Source organism: Megascapheus bottae, chromosome 10 (genome assembly GCF_031878675.1).
Source record: "Megascapheus bottae isolate mThoBot1 chromosome 10, mThoBot2.hap1, whole genome shotgun sequence".
NCBI lineage: Eukaryota > Metazoa > Chordata > Mammalia > Rodentia > Geomyidae > Megascapheus > Megascapheus bottae.
In genome coordinates, this window is record NC_143518.1 from 10925077 (window position 1) to 10942845 (window position 17769).

General features: G+C 38.7%; 1 protein-coding gene across 1 annotated transcript in view; it reads right to left on the reverse strand.

The window, feature by feature from the left end:
- The window catches only part of Grem2 (gremlin 2, DAN family BMP antagonist), a 95123-nt gene extending 78781 nt beyond the window's left edge, over nt 1-16342 (reverse strand). The window contains exon 1 of the mRNA XM_090340179.1: nt 16077-16342. The gene's annotated coding sequence lies outside the window, so the exon portion shown is untranslated. The remainder of the gene's footprint in view (nt 1-16076) is intronic.
- Between the last annotated feature and the right edge of the window lie 1427 nt (nt 16343-17769).

The following is a 17769-nucleotide window of genomic DNA, read 5'->3' on the forward strand; positions in this document are numbered from 1 at the left end:
GTTAGCTAGTATTGAAGGAATATTATATTTATGTCAGGGAGGAGTTAAAGAAATGTAAAACCAGAGAGGGAACAGTTAACCTTTAGTGTCTCGATTGCTACTTTCTGAAGGTGATTTATCTGATATCACAAAATGACTAATCTGTTTTAAGGTGATTTCAGGCTGTGTGTTTTAAGGTGATTTCAGACTGTCTAGCACAGCTAAGAGTACATAGGTAAAGCCTTGTTATGAAATAGGATCTCAATTTAGTTACCATGAATCACATACATGTAACCAAATGTGTGCTCTAACAGAACATCAAACATTTGGATATCTACTTGTGGATATGTGAGGGAGGGAAAAAACAAAGAATGAGAGAAAAGAAAAGTGACCTCTCTGTAGTCATTTTCTCCATCCTTCATTCTGGCCAAGGAACAAGCAAATAAAGGCCGGAAACTATGAGACTGTTTTGCCTCTTTTTTCTCTTGCACTCAAGTCCAGTCACTTGCCAGACAGGACAACAAGAACAAAGACTATTACCACTCTATATGGCACTTTCTCTCACATTTTCACATTTTCCTAAAGAGCTACACTTGGATGTGACTTGTTTGAATCTCAATAATCTTTGTTTTGAATAATTATTGTTACAATCCTTCAGGGAAAAGCCAGGAATGAGACCTCTGTTCCTGTTGTGGAGAAATACGTAAGAACCAGATCTTTAGTAGTATAGCTTGCCCTACACATCTACTTAGCACCAAGCAGGCAAGATGGCAGGATCATTTCATTACCATCAACTGTATGCAATGATACTTCAAGGAACTAGAAAACAACTGCATGACAGAATGGCTGTACTTTCACAATAACCAAACAAACTAAAATGCTTAATAAATGAAGTGTGGAAGCTCTTGATTGCAGAGGGTAACCAGCAGATGTATGCATCACTAATTTCAAGTCTTTTCACTGCTTCCTCTGCACTCAGAGATGGCTCACAAGTAAAGGATGATGTAGTTATTTGTTTACTTGTTTGTTTCTCTTAGTAAATGTGGACCTTCTGATAGGCAGAATCAGATCTTCTTTGACATTTCAGTGCCTGCATAATCTTGAAACTCAAGAAACATTTGGAGTTTTTTGTTTGGTATTTGTTGTTGTTTTTCTAACTCTACCCAAATAGGGCTGACATTCTAACCCAATGTGTTGGCATCATCCACTACTTTGTTATATTTTTATCAAAACCTGTCTATTTAAATCTATATCTCTTGTGTTTTTATTTTACTTTTTTTTTCAAGCAGCCCCTAATCATTTTTCAGGCAGTTACTCCATGGCAACTACTGTAAGGGTTACATGGATGGTGCAAATCTTTTCCCTATCTTTAAGTGAGATTCCTCGGTGTGTGTTATGAGAAAAATTCTCTATATTCAGAAGCCACCCCAATAAATTATTTTTGGGTTCATTCGATAGTTCTGGTTGTCATTTGGACCAGAAAATCCATTCAACACCACTGCAGTTTCATATTGAATAAACCACTGTGGACCTCATTTGGCTTGTGCTGGATCACATGGAAACAATTTGAATCCTATTGCCATTGAGAAACAACAAGAATATCAAATGAAAGAAATAGGAAGGCGTATCAATTTTCATAATGTAGATTGGTAATAATGGAAGTACACTTTCTTGTTGCCACAACTTTTGGTAGGCAGGCTATTGTGGTATGTAGAGAATATACAGACTTCAATGGCTTCTTTGCCTTTGATCTTTTGCATTTCTAAGTTGTGGGGATGTGCATGCTACACCGATAAGCTAGAAATATGTAAAATCACCATAAAAGGAAAATTTTCTATTTAGTAATAGGTTATAGTAAAACCACCTGACAAAAACATGTGAGGGCATATCAGTCTTATGAAGATTAAAGCTGTTTTTATCACTGAAGAGTACTTTTGTCTCATTCAACTCCAAGAATATAGTTAAGAAGTGTTGTCCCAAATTTAGATTAAAAAAGAACTTGGGTCATTGAGATGAATTTGGAGATATAAATATAACTATATAGACATAAATCTATGATGGGACACATATTCTATAGACATATGGATATATAGATGGATATGTATCTATGACATACTAAATCTTGGCTTAATTTTAATTTTGTTCTTATATTTATGTGCCAGTGATTGCATATAGAGATTCCATTCTTGAACATTCGTTTGTTAAACTTGACATTTGAAATATGATGTAAAAATCGGTGTTAATAAGATATTTTAATAACAAAACATGAAGAAAGAGGATCCTCCTTCCCTACCTCACATTAAATTATATAGCACCTGTAGACCTTTCCTGATGTTGTCTCAGTTAACATTCCACAGCTCTACAGCTCATCCCAACACAGTGAAGGGCTGGGGCTCTGCAGGAAAACCTCCCCTTCCTGAACTACCACACAACCCCAGGAGCTGTGGTTAAAGAGAATGAGTTCCGGGTAATGCACCGCCAACCAGGGCCCAGCAGCCTTCAGCAGCCAAAGCCTGTGCCAGGTGCACAGTATGCAGAAGAGCCAAGTAGGATGAGTTACTTTTGCTCCCATTCACCCAGAGAAGCTAGAAGATGCACTGCCGTTCACTCATCTGACAAACACGGTGATTCCTTTATGCCCGGCACCATGTTCTACACCAAGGATGAAAACGTTTCTGTCTTCAAAAAATCTCAAGGTCTCTGGGAACACAAGGAAGCCATTGTCCCTTCTTTCTAACCCTTCCCCACTCTCCTACTCAAGCCCTAGCCCAGACACAAGCCTGGTTGAGTCAATGTGGACATACCATTAGATTGACTGTTGTCTGCCATTTTGAGAGATTCTGGCCTTAAGCAGTTGCACATAAGGCACCTGGAAAACTTGCATATGAACCATAGCTGATTAGACCCCAGAAGTGCACACCAGAACAAAATCCCAATCAGAGAGGCTGAACAACACATGGAGAACTCCTACGCACTCTGATTGGGTCTAGGAACTGATAAGGCCCACAGGCTGTCCAGTGAATTTCAGAGTAACACAGCTCTCTTCTAGACACATCCTATTAACCCAGCACCACATACCCCAGGCAATATCTTCCCTTGGGACCCCTCTTGTATAATACGAGTTCTACTGATGTTTTTATTCAATAAATCTTCACCATCATTAAAAAAAAAAAAGAACTTGAGCGCGTTCAGTTGTTTTATCATCTTTGGCTCAATTACTGAAAGTCAGATGCACATAGATTCAACAGGAGTAGAAAAGATAGTAAAAAGGTAGTAGTCATGGCAGACAACACTTCTGACATGGACACATTTGGATTGTGATTTTCTCTACTCATTTCTTTCTCTTCAGATGTCAAATGTCTGCAAACATAATGCTGACTCCACAGCAAACCATTTCTGACTTGACTTTTTTTAATTCTCTGGGAGCACCATGGGAAACGATTGCTGGACTCCTCCCACCTACTAATGCACCTGTCCATTTATGCATAAGACAACTGTCCATTCATCTACCCACTCTATTAGCCAGTCACCCATCTGTGCATTCATAAATCCGCCCACCAGCCCACCATGTATGCATCCATTCAATCAATTACTTATACCACATGTATACATACATCCACTCATTTATTCAATAGAGATCAGTTGGGAAATACTTTTTTTCTTGTGGAAGCTTTCTCAGGTGAATCTACGTTAATATACATGTGTGTATCCAGAACTAAAAGGGTGATAAGGTGGACAAAAGGAACATTATACCAATATGTCTGCCTAAGGAGAGCCTGTTGTTTCTGTTTCTAGAGAGTGATCTTTTTCTAACACTTTTCTCCTTCCCCTTTACTGGGAGAAAAAGCTCTCATTGGACTCTGGATACAAATTTGTTTCTGTCTTGAATCCTGTCCAGTGGTTGCATTTGCTGTTTGAAGGAATTCTAAGCATGATTAAATAAACCAAATGGTTCATTTGAACTAGAGGAAATACTGGTTTGGGATGGGGAAAACTTGAGCACATGTTTTACAGAGATAATCCACCCTAACTCCATACCAATCCTCTTCCAAATGGAATTGAGGAAGAGGCATTGTACTATAGGTGAGCCAAATTGCATGGCTGGTTTTCTAGATATGTCAGTGTTGATTTCAGTGGACTGTAGATTTGCAGAATTCAGGCCCTGGGATAACTGGACATTGCAATGAGCAGTAAGAAAAATCCAAATTACAAAATAAAATCAACTTCATATGGAATTTTTCTATTGCCCCCAAGAAGAATGATTGCTCCCTGATTTGGGTGTACAGGCTGCACCTTGGACTTTTGTGAAATCTGCCTTGCAATACATTGTGTACTGTTTATTTTGGCTCAGCCTGGTGGTGGAAAATTGTGAGGGAGCCTGGTCTGGTATGGCAGAAAAAGGGACAAGAAGGAATTGAGAAATCTGGGTTCTAGTGTTAACTCTATAACAAACAAGTTTGCAGTCTTCGAACTCACACAACTTTTTGGGCTTTTACTTTCCTATATGTGAAGTGAAACTGACTAGGTTGTTAACTTGTATATCAGAGAAATTGAAAGGTAGATAACACATAAAAAATGCTCTAAGTGAAGTACGTAGAAGGAAACACAGAAAGGTGCCAATAATCAGGTGGGGAAAGGAAAAGAGGAAGAAAACAGGGAGTAGGAAACACTGTTCATAAAGAAAGGTACTCATTACCTCACTTAAGGTATTGTAACCACTCTGTGCATCACCTTTACAATAAAACTTGAAAAAATGAGAAAAGAGTGACAGTGAAGAGCCAAACTGATCTCACTTCAAAACTTTCCACCAAACTAGACATGCATTTCCTGTGAATTTGAGAACATATCGAAGACAACTGACTGGACTTGAGTTGAATTTCCAATATGGAAGCTGCGTCAGTGTGAGGAGACAATGCAAATGTGATTAAGCAAAAGAGAGGGCTTTGGAATCCTTTTTATTTCAGATAGTGTCTTATGCTTTTGTTATGGCTGGTTACAGATCTTGATCCTCTGAAGTATCTGCCTCTGCAGTAGTTGGAATTACAACTGGGCACCTCCATATCCTCCCCTGTTTGGAGTTCTTAAATACTCAATCAGAATCATTTCTCAGTCATTTAATGGATGTATGATCAAAGAATTTTACCAGACCTCTGTGAATAAAATGTAGACAACACCTTCTATCTGATGAATATAATGTAACCCTTCTATTAATCACAATAAAAAATGTAGACAACCTATTTATTTGAAAAGGATGTTAAATATTGTGAATTCAAGGGAGATCTCAAACAGTACGATTCCTTAGAAAGCCCCAAATCAAAGTTTAGTAAGATAAAACAGCAGGAATCAGGTACTTGAAAGGAGTGGGGTGTTGCCAACAGAAAAGGGCAGAAGAATGAAGAAGAGAAGATGGGGGAAATGTAGTCAAGATTTAAATCAATGTATATATCCTACATCATTAAGAAGAGTGTGGCAGGGGTAGGTAGGGGCAGAATGGATGATGAAAGGGGTGGCATGGATCAAAATATATTACATTCATAAATTATTTCAAGTGACAACTTCTTTGTACAAGTACACCCCCCAAAAAAGCTTTACAAAATATTATTCATGAAAATACATATGGTACATAGCAAAATGCTTAGTAAGTAATCTCCCTGCTCCTCTCCAGTCCCCCTTCTAGCATAAGCAATAAACCTCCAAATACCAATTCCCTAACCGTGGGACAACAGGGCAAATGCTTGCAAGGACCTCCGGGTGCCCTCTTCTTATGTGTCAAATGAAGTATTTTGTCTATTTGAGAATGTTGAGGACCTGACAAAGACTGAGCAGTTCTGAAAGGTAATGTCTGTCACTACTTCCGTTGAGTGGAACAAGAAAGAGGCTGCTTATTTTACTACTAACAATATTCCTCTGTGAGGGCTTGGGTACTTTGTGGTCCAGAATTTAATAGTACCACAGGATTAATGTTCTCCCTCATCCCATCCCCAAATGATCCTTCAAGCAAATAAGTTACCAGGCACAAAGGAAGAAAGAGAGAAAGAGAGAGGTGGGGGGAGATGGAAAGAAATTTGAAAGAGGACATATGCCCTTGGGTATCCTTTTTTTTTAAAAAAAAAAAGAAAACATAATCTATTTTGATCAAACTAATAGAAATTCAAGGAGAAAAACACTCTCCTTGGTCTTGAGCATATTGTGATGCTAATATTAAGGACTAACTCCATCAATGATGTTTCTGACAGGATGAGGTTTATCCCATCCTCCAGCACAATCTTCATTAGCTCACAGAGTGACCATATGTTGCCATGCAATTTTTCTGACTTACAAACTAGGAGAGTATTTCTGACTTACAAACATTCTCAGTTATCTTTTTGCATTTTGTTAACCAATAAGCCATGTAGGTCTGATAAAGCCTAAATATTCCATTTCAAGTGTTTCCAAATTCATTATAATTACATACATGCATAAAATAGTCAATAATAAATTCAAGACACAAGTAAGATAACTACAATTACTCTGAAGTAGTAGAAAGTGTAAGCAATATTTGGGGACATTAGTATCAACTACAATATGATATAAAAATAGCTTTTATTTCTATTCTTGACAAACCATTGTAATTTGATACAACTATCTCAAGAGGGAATATGACATTCAACTATAGTTAGTAAAATTCAAAATGCAATTTTCCAATCAAGTTTATAGATTAATCTGAATTCTCCTAGATTTCCCCCAAGAAAGAAGTAGGAATTATTAGAGAGAGGGATTTTCTTTTGAATCTGTTCTCTCAGCTGGGTGAGGTACAACATGACTGCATTCCTATATTCTAAAGAAGCAAAAAGCTATACGGTTCATAGTAAATCTCTTTGTGAAAGAAAAATGAACAAAATATTTGCCCTCTAGAATTCACACATAGTAAATAAGTCTGCTTAAACTGCCCTGTTTCTTCTAAGTTTCTCATAAAAAAATGACACTTTCTTTTTTCAGAATTTTCAGTAACCTTATCACTTTTTCCTTTTTGAGTAGATTTCTTCCAAACTAAACTGTGAGTCCAGCAAGGTAGACATGTATTCCAGAGAGTTCTGGCAAGCCAGGTGACTCCTTTGGGTATAAAGGACACACTTACAGAGATACCTTAGCACCTTCTATTAATGAAATTTTCCTTCACGTGAAAAAAATAAAACCCTATAAAAAATAATTGGTTTCAATGTTTGAAGTGTAAAGTAGGTGTGCCTAGGTGTGGCTCTTCCCCATTGTTCTTTGCCATTGTGCACATATGGCCCCTTTCCTAGAAGCCCCCTCCCAGGTAATGAGCACATAGGGACAGTCACCTCCCCTTCTCTGAGGTGGCATCCTGGAGCACCTGATCACAACTCTTTAGGACCATGGGAGGTTCCCAGACTCTGAGGTATTGTGTGCTTCCATCTTGCCCACTCCTCCTCCCCCGCCCTCTCCCTATGTTAACCGCCATCCCTCCAGATGTTGCCCCTTTTCTTCCCCTGCTCTTCCTTCCCTTGGACGGCCAATATGCTCTCTCCCCTATAAACCCTCCTCTACCTGAACCATGCGGCAGTTTCCTGTCGGCTAAACCTTAGAAAAAGCCTAAGTCATAAGATCTTTTTGCAAAAGGAGTTCACTAATGGTAGTTTGACTTCATTACTGAGATGATCTTCTTAGACAGCTAAAAAGGCAGAACACGATAGGTAATGAAACCAAAAGGAAAAAAAAATATTAAACCTTGCCAGAATAGTCTGAGTCTGGGTGTGTGTGTGTGTGTGTTTAAAGCATTTGGAGACAGTCTTCCCACAGACAAACACTCTCCAATCTTGACTCTAAGCTGGGGGCTGCTGGGTCCCTTTAGATCAAATGCAGTTCATCATGAAGCGGTTTTGAAATGAAAGATTCATAAGCAACAGCTTTTATGTCTCCTACTCAGGAGGATCAAGGTTTGAGGCCAGCCTGGGCTTAGAGTTTCTGAGACCCCTCCTTCTATCTCAATAGATAAAAGGCAAGTGTGGTGTCATGTGCCTGCCATTCTGTCTATGCAGGAGGCAAGGGTAGCAGGATCCTTACAGATCAGCACACCAACTCCCCCCTCCCCAGACTATTAAAGAAAAATGAAGTTTAAGAGCCTGAGGACATGATTCCACTGCTAGAACACCTGTTTTAGTAAATGCTGAAATTTAGTGAACTATGTAAACACAATAAAAATAAACATAATAAAAACATAATAAAATGATTATGAGGACATATAAAACCACACAAAATCGGAGGAGGAGAAAGGATCTGGAATGGGGCAATTGTAACTTGTAATGAAGAGGATAAAATTGTGACAATCAAGGCAAATTAATACTGTAATGTAAGAGTGTCCTAGATTATTATAACCCTCAAACACGATTATAATTGTTGGTTATTCTTGTTCTTTCCCCCTGGAATTGAGTTAAGACACCCTGCTGTCTTTTTCACTAATCATACCCTATAAGCTTGCACAGTAGTCTACATGTAGCAACTCTTCAATACCTACGAGTGAATATGTGAATGAGGGGTCACGTGAACAGATGGAACATGTGGAACTGAAAATCGGTTCTTCAATTTGCTTCACTAAGTGACTTTTTGAAAGCCTTAAGCTTTACTAGTCACTTCTCTAATATTGTGATGGTAAGAATTTTAGTTCACATTTTTTTGTAAAGCTTACATGAATGCTTATAAAATGTTGAGCAAGAGGGTACCGTTGAGTCACACATTTTCACACAAGGGAGGATCTGAAACTGATATTCAGGGCTGGGATGAAAACCAATGCTCCAAATCCCTCATCATAAAAAGTGAACACAGTAGAGGTTAGCCTTTCCAGAAACTGATAGAAACTCATTTGCATTTCTTGGGAAAATATATTTTTGCATGATCCTATAAATTTAACAAGTTAACAAAACATTGAAATCATTTGATGTGCTGAAATAAAGACATGTTGATAGACTATTACCTCTAAAGAGTATATAATTTGTATTCAGAGAAGAAAAACTCTAAGGGTATGTTCCCATTCATTTCATTGATTTTTTTTTTTTACTTTGAGACAGATACTCCATGATCTTCTGTGTTTGCTCCCCAAATATTAGGAATACAAATGTGTAATCCTTGCCTGGCTTTTAAATGTATTTTCTGTATTGGGGTGAAGACATAAGTATGTAAATATGAACTGAAAAAAATTTTAAGATTACCGGGTGCTGGTGGCTCACACCTATAATCCTAACTACTACTCAGGAGCCTGAGATCTGAGGACTGTTATTTCCAGCCAGCATAGGCAGAAAAGTCTATGTGATACTTATCTCCAACCAATATCAAAAAAGTCAGAAATAGAGTTGTGGATGAAGTGGTAGATTATCAGCATCATGCAAAAATTTAAAGGAGCGAGCCCAGGCCTTGAGTTAAAGCCCCAATACACACACACACACACACACACACACACACACACACACACACACACATTTTCTAATTTTCCTGCCCTCGTGAAGCGTGCCATTAACACAGCAGTCAAAATTGACACATGTCTATTTTCTTTCAAGTAGCAAGCTTGAGGATGCTTTTGGTTTCATATATTTATAGCATGTATGTATATTCATTAAATACATTCCTATGGCTGCCAATCTAAATCAAGTTTTATCAACCAATCATATGTATATATATATATATATTTTATTAGTATGTCACCAAATAAGGGACATCTAAATATCTTTTGAGTGCATTTTCTTATGAATGAGTTCATGGTTGTATTTGCAGCTATCCAGAGTTATAGTTATAACAAAATTTATTGAAAACTTATGTTGAAGACTAAGTTAGAAAGTATGAGTGAACTATCTTCTGTAATCTGGCGCACAGTGCATGTTTAATAAATGTTAAACAAATCTTAATTTTAACAAATATTTACTAAGGGAAAATTAAAGATCACTTGCAAATGAGAGTCCTAGTAAAGGTATTCATTAGAGAATTAGAATTAGAAAATAGAATTTCTGATTATTCTATGTCGTATTGTATTTGCTTTTACTATTTTATTTATTATATTGTGATTATTAAGAATTTATTATTATACTTAGCAACTATGACCAAAATGTAATTTCTGTAACCAAAATGTATGATGCATTAATTAGCACTTATTTTATAATTACATGAAAGCAGACAGAGGCAACTACTTTTCCTTATATATGATAAGACTGGTAGCTACTCAGCCTTGGAATCACAGCTGAAGAGCCTTGTTGAATGCAATTTTTATATTAGACAATGTTTTTAATGGACAAGTTCAATTAAGCATTTCATACAAGCTCGTCCAGTATTACTCTACTCAACATGTTTCTTTTTTCCTCTTTACTTTTTAAATAAATTTTATAAGAGGAACATTTTAGCTTGGAACGCCCACTAAACCATGTCATCCAAGTCACATCTCAAACTTGTCCCTAAGACTTCTGTTTCAAAGTCATTTCATTATCCAAGAGTGGATCACACCTGCTTACTGGTCTGCCTTCTTGTGATGACTGTGGTGTCTGCTTAATACTAGAGTTTTTTAATGACAAGGACTCAGGAAAGGGGGGAGAGAAGTTGGAGTTACTCTATCTGATAAGAATTAAGAAATGCTACATAAAAAGGGGGAAAAAAAAACAGCAATGGAGACTTCCCAAACTCATTCCCCAGATTTGGGGACTCATTTCTCTTCTTTATTAATAGTCCAGCATCTTGCGATAATAGGTGAATCTCTGCCCTTCTCTTAAACTTTCCCAGTCCCAGGGCATAGTTCTAGTCAACAGCTGAGAGTGCAGTCCAAGCTAATCTGGCTGAAGCAAGGGAGGCGCAGTGACCTTCTTTTCCTCCCAGACATAAAGAATTTTGACTTTGTCCCTGAAGAATATCCTTTGCTTTGATTCAAGGACTGGACACTTCCAGTACAGTGCAGTGGTCCCAAACATGAAGGGCTCTCAAGGCCTCACTCATGCAAGCACACTGCTGAACCTTGGATGGGCAGCCAGCCGGCGCCTCCTGGGAACCATTTCCCAGAAGCATCAAAAACATGTGTGCTTAAAAAAATCATCTTGGCTTCCCTCTCTCCAGTACACCCATCCCCAGCCTAATACTCATTTTGCCTTCTGGCCTTTCAGCTTGTAACCTCAGTTTTTTTTGTTTTTGGTTTTGTTTTTGGTTTTTCAGATACCATTTATGTAGAATCACAGACATGGTTTCAAAGACCCCTCAGTGAACCTTATTTCCCTCACCTTCAATGGTAAGATATGTGGCCTGTGAAGCTAATATCTTGAATCTAGAAATGACTTTTTAATCATTTTATCATTTTCCTGTCAGGATACAAGTGTGGAACATGTTTTCAGTGTCAGCCACAGGATTCCCCTGTAGAAGTGATGAATTTTCTCTTCTGAGAACACTTACAGTTTGTGTCTTGAATATGACACAGATCTAAAGGTAACAACAGCACAAGAAAGCAGCCTATTCGCGTTCAGTTAGACTAGATTTAAGATGGACTAAGTTAAGTTAACCATCTCTGAGCTAGATTCATGACTGTAATTGTTCAGCACATAACTGAGACCAGGAATCTGCTTTTCTTTTCTTTTTTAACTAGCTCATTAGAATCCTGAAGGTACTTTTGGTTATCAATTCTGAAGGTATTGTTGGTTGTCAACGTGCTCTTCTGCTTACATTTGTATTATGCTTCAAATAAAGGATATGTCAACTGATAAAGTGAGACAGAAGCATTTACTGGGGAGTGCTCACCCAGAAACCCTCATTCTTTCCTGTCCCCTCTTTTCTGTTTCCCTTTCTCTTGCCTATCTTGTGCCTGAGAAAAGGCTACTTGAACAAAGAGTGAAGCTACTCAAAAGAAAAAGAAATTGGGCCGGGAGTTTGGCCTAGTGGTAGAGTGCTTGCCTAGCATGAACAAGGACTCAGGTTTGATTCATGGGTACCACATACATAGAAAAAGCCAGAAATGGTGCTGTGGCTCAAGTGGCACAATGCTAGCTTTGAGCAAAAAGTTCAAGGACAGTGCTCTGGCACTGAGTTCAAGCCCCAGGACTGGACAAAAAAAAAAAAAAAAGAAGAATTGAGTTCACAATTAAACAGATTGTTACTTTCTTTAATTTTCTGCAGTAGCCTTTTTGGAGGTAACTCTGGAAATAAGTCCTCCTGGATCATGAATGCCTTAAGACTGTAGACTTTGATTTCTAGAAAAGGGAGAGTATCTCACAATGGAGAGACACTGCTTGACCATTTGAAGATTGGAGCTTTCCCCCAACCAGAGAAGCTCTCACTTTCTCAGAGCTGCATGCTGCCCCCTACTGGCACATGTACAACAGTGTCAGTCCATCAAACAGTCACTTTAATCCTACACCTGTGTGTACCTGTGAATATTGAAGACTTCATTGAAAACACTCAGCGTCATCAATTCATTCAATCTCATATTAATTAAAACTAGTTAGATGAAGTAAATTCATTTTTTCTTTAACTCCTGAATGCGTAGTGAAGGATGCCCTCATTTTATAACTGTTGCTTCAGATCTTTCTCCATATTCTTAGTTTCAAATGGCACTGGAGCTCCTCTACAAAGCAGTCTCCCACCCTGAGCTGGATCCCATTGATATGCTTGCTATTCATAGATACCTTCCCTATCAGAGATAGTAAAAAGGGAAGTACACGGAAGTTGTCAATCTGCATTTCAGTGAATGATCTGAACACTGACATTGGTCAAAATTGATCCTGCATATTAGATCAAAACATCTGCTTCAAAGACAAGAAGACTGTGCAATAAAGAAGAAAAGCAGTCAGGTGTGGTGGCTCACGCCTGTAATCCTAGCTACTCAGATCAGGAGGTGGAGATCTGAGGATTACAGTTCAAAGCCAGCCCTGGCACTAAAGACCTCGAGACTCTTATCTCCAGTTAACCACTAGAAAATGGGAAGCGGTGCTGTGGCTCAAGGAGAAGGGCGGTAGTCTTGAACTGAAGAGCTCAGGGACAGCACCCAGGCCCAGAGTTCAAGCCCCATGACGAGAGAGAGAGAGAGAGAGAGAGAGAAGAGAGAGAGAGAGAGAGAGAGAGAGAGAGAGAGAGAGAGAGAGAGAGAGAGAGAGAGAGAGAAGCAGTTAATCAAACAAGTAAATGGAACTATGTGCCTATGCATATCTTCACATTTAGCAATTTGTTTTACATGTTAGCCCTTTGTGGATCTTAAATTCCAACACAGGCACCTATTCTCCCTGATTTAAATAATTTTCATCCCTGAAATACCTAAGGAGGCCTGATGATCAGATGCTGCCTGTAATCTGGCATCACTATTGTGACAACATTGCAGTGCAAAAGCAGCTGGCTTCATTTGTGCAGTGTCATGACCTAAGCAAGCCAGGGGTTTCCATATCAGCAAAGCACTTGGAACCCAGACTAAGGCCCAACATTCTTGCATTAGAAGAAGACTAAGGAAGGGGTATTTACCTTAAAGAGATTTAAAGGCCTGTATTTTACTTTAACTTTGCCAAGCATATACTCTGAAGGGGGAGAGATCTAAGGGGCTACATTAAGACTGGTAGAAAGTGAGCATTTGATCACCTCTCTCAAAGAAAGATAGCGCAGAAAAATGAATAATTACTGAATCAGTGAGATCTATCTCTGCAAGGTCATCTATTCAGACTCATACTTGCTCAGTCAAGAACAACATATCTAACATTGCTTCAGAGTTTGGTAAGAGAGAAACAGGTCACAATTTACTGCTAATTTGACAGTGATAGAAATTACACCATGCTTCTAAATAATTTGGAACTACCCTTCTAACTCTTCAGATTGGCTAAATCAATTATTTCTACTTATTTGACTAGCAAATACTTTAACATTTATTTCCTTTGTGATATAAAAGGAGAAAAACACTTTTGACATTAAAATATCCTCTTCCAAATGCAAATTTTCATATTCACTTGCCATATCTATTTTTGACACATTTTTAAATACCCTATTAATGTATTCTCATTAGTTCATAGTCTAAAAATGCAAAGTTTTTACAATCACAGAGTTTTCAGGAGCCCATGAATTTCCCTGAATTATGAAAGAACTTAATTATTTGATTTTTAAAAATTCAACCAGGAGTCCATGTGGTTCACATATGTAATTCTAGCTACTCAGGATGCTGAGATCTCAAATCCTGGTTCAAAGCTAGCCCAGGGAGACAAAAGTAAGAGACTCATAATTAACCACCAAAAAGTAGTTGAGCTGTGGCTCAGGTCATAGAGTAGGATCCTAAAATAAAAATAATGCTAAAAGACAGCCCTGAGTTCAAACACCAGTACCAGTACACACACACACACACACACACACACACACACACAGCAAATCAACATAAATTCTGTACAGTAATGTGCAGAGCAAATACCTTTCTTAAAATTCCTTATCTTACTTGGTCAAGCACATGTCTTGGTATAAGAATTGTTCTGAAAACTCCTGTACCACTGAGTGGTGAATTGATTGTGAATCATGGATGAATAGTTTGGATATAATCTACAGAAAAGCCATTATGAGTGCCATTCAGACTTAGAGTACCACACTTGATTTCCTTGCAGCTGCTCAGCTGTATTCTCTTTTTGTACTACAATTCTTACTTATGTCACAATAATAGGTGTTTTGATATCCTGGGTGCCAGTGGATCACACATGATCCTAGCATGCTAGAAACTGACATCTGAACATCATGGTTCAAAGCCAGCCTGGGTAGACAAACCTGAGATTCTTATATCTAATTACCCACTGAAAAGTCAAAAGTGGAGCTGTGTCTCAAGTGATTGATGTGCTAATTTTGAACACAATAACTCATGGACTGGGGAAGAAGAAGAAGAAAAGAAGAAGAAGAAGAAGAAGAAGAAGAAGAAGAAGAAGAAGAAGAAGAAGAAGAAGAAGAAGAAGAGAGAGGAGGAGGAGGAGGAGGAGGAGGAGGAGGAGGAGGAGGAGGAGGAGGAGGAGAAGAAGAAGAAGAAGAAGAAGAAGAAGAAGAAGAAGAAGAAGAAGAAGAAGTGCTTCTTCACAATATCTTTCACAACAGTTGAATAGCAACTATACATGAGTACTGTCTGAAGCAAAGCAAATCTTTTACCTGTTTATTCTGTCTCTATTGGTTGCCTTGAAATGCATAAACAATGTTAATTTAATCATAAACAATCAAAGGGGGTAAGGTGAGACCTGTTCTATGATTATATTCAATATTCTAAATCAAACCTGGTGAAACCAAAGAAAAATAAATATCTTAACTTTTCACCTCATAATTAAAAAGTATAATGAAACAGGAAGAATCTACAAGTTTTAAGATCAAATTGAATCAAACTAAAAATGAATGTTTCATTACAAGTATTATATATACTAAATAATTCCCAATTTTGTTTAAACAGTCTGACTACATAGTCCAGGGTAGCCTGGAACTTGCAATGCCCCTGCCTCAGTGTCCCCCAAATAATCCATAACTTTTTAATGTAGTAGCACGTGAGAATTTAGAATTCCTCTTATCTGAAGGTGTAAAATACACATGTGTCTTCAACTCATAAGATGTGGTAAAATAACACACATGCACATTAAGAGTCACAGATGAACTCATTTAAAACTATCTAACTGCATTCCCAGTGTTAGTACACCTTGGCTAGAATCTTTCAAAATAAAAACCCTGCCCAACTCAAATGTGCTGCTAATTTCTGTGTGGAGAATATCACCGTAATAGGTAGGTGTGAAATGGTCCAAGACTGCCATCTAAACAATAGATGCCATTTGATTAGCTACAGGTCACCAAGAACTAGTCTATTTACAGGGTTGCACACAGCATGCAATCCTATGCTTTATGAAAACAAAGAGACATGGAGATCAAATTTAAGGTCTTTGCTTTACACCTACACACAATCCAATCGGTGATTAAACTTGTGTTCTCAAAAACGGTGCACTGGTTGCTGTAATTCTCTAGGATGGTCAGGCAAGACACTCACGTGGGGGTTTTATGCTGACCGGCCACAAAACAAAGTCCAATTCCTTCTAAGTGCCATGTGAACATAGAAATCAGGAACCATGCCTGTGTCAGGTTAGTGGTGACCATCAGCATACCTGCAAAAGATGTGATGAAGACTCCTCTTCTTCCTCTCCTCCTTCCCTTCTTCCTCCTAGGGTCTTCTCTCTCTGTGACCCCCTTTTTCTCTTTTCTCAGTTGCACAGCCCGCCGCGGGGGATCTAAGTTGGCTCTCTCCTGGCTGCAGCTTCAGCTGGTCTGCAGCGGGTTGCAGCAGACAGGGTAAAGTGCGCAGGGAGGACGGTGCTCGCCGGCCACCACCACTGCCAGCTCAAGCCCAGGCTGCTGTGCCTGCAGATGTGGAAGGAGCCAGGAGACAGCTCTGGCTCCTCTTGGCGCTGCGTGGGGATATTATCACAGTCTGGGATTTCTATTGGCTCTGAATACCAAACAAATCACACCAGCCACCACCGCCCCCCTTCTCCCTTTCACTCAGCACTGGTTTCTCATCTAACCCACAAACACTGCAGCCACACACACTTCAGTCGCTTGCAATGTTTCTCTTTTTCCTCTTTCCAGTCTGTGGATTTACAACCTTGTGGTCAGTGCTAACATTTTTTTTAGCAGACTTCCAATCCAAACGTTTCTTGTTTATGTAGAGAAATTCTCAATCCCTTGAACCCGCAAAAACCACTAGTTCCCTTCAGATCCTCTTCCTCCTTTTGTAGATGGGTTTGAAATGTGAGGAATGCAGAAAGCCTGTGTGTGATAAGTGGAACCGTCTCTCTCTCTCTCTCACACACACACACACACACACACACACACACACACACACACACACACACACACAGCCAGGCTCCTTTTGTTTTGAATAACTGAGGTCAAGGAAACTAAAAGCAAGCAGAGCCTAATAACCCAAGTGAGAGTTTAATAAAAGCTTGAATGAACTCATTGCAAAACACTCATTGTTTGTATTTGTTTTCTGTTCCAAATAGTGCTAGGTCATGGTTACCTCCTCCCCCTCCCACCTTACTGGGGCTTGAATTCACCATTTTGTCTGGTCTCTGAATTTTTTTCCATATTTTTTGTAATTAATAGAAGGGTTACATTATATTCACCAGATAGAAAGTGCATTACTTCACATACTTTGATAGCCTTTCTCATGTCATGGTCCCCATTTCCCTCCACCCACCCCTTCTCCTCATCTTGTTTCCACCCCTTCCCTGTTCATTGCAGCACTATTTACCATAGCAAAGATATGGAACCAACCCAGATGCCCCTCAGTTGATGAGTGGATCAACAAGATGTGGTATTTATACACAATGGAATTCTATGCTGCTGTCAGAAAGAATGACATCAACCCATTTGTTAGGAAATGGAAAGACTTAGAAAAAATCATATTAATTAAGTGAAGTAAGCCAGAGTCAAAGGAACATAGGCTCAATGGTTTCCTTCATTTGTCCTAATCAGTAGAAACCTTGGGCTTTCCTAGCAGAGATTTGCAATAGAGCAAAACCTAGATACATAAGGCCATATACTATGATGCTAAATGAAAGGACCTCTAGGATATAGAAACAAAAGCCATATAATGAGTGATTGTTGTCCTTAATGTACTATGTTATCTTTCATCACTTTTGCTGTCCCTTGGTTATCTCACATTGTTACAGTATTTCACCTTGTTATCTGGTCTCTGAATTTTTGGTAGGGCCTCTGCACTGTCTCTTGGCTTTTTTTGATCAAGGCTAGCATTTTATCATTTGTCCTTCAATTTTTGTGGCTGTTTATTTTTAT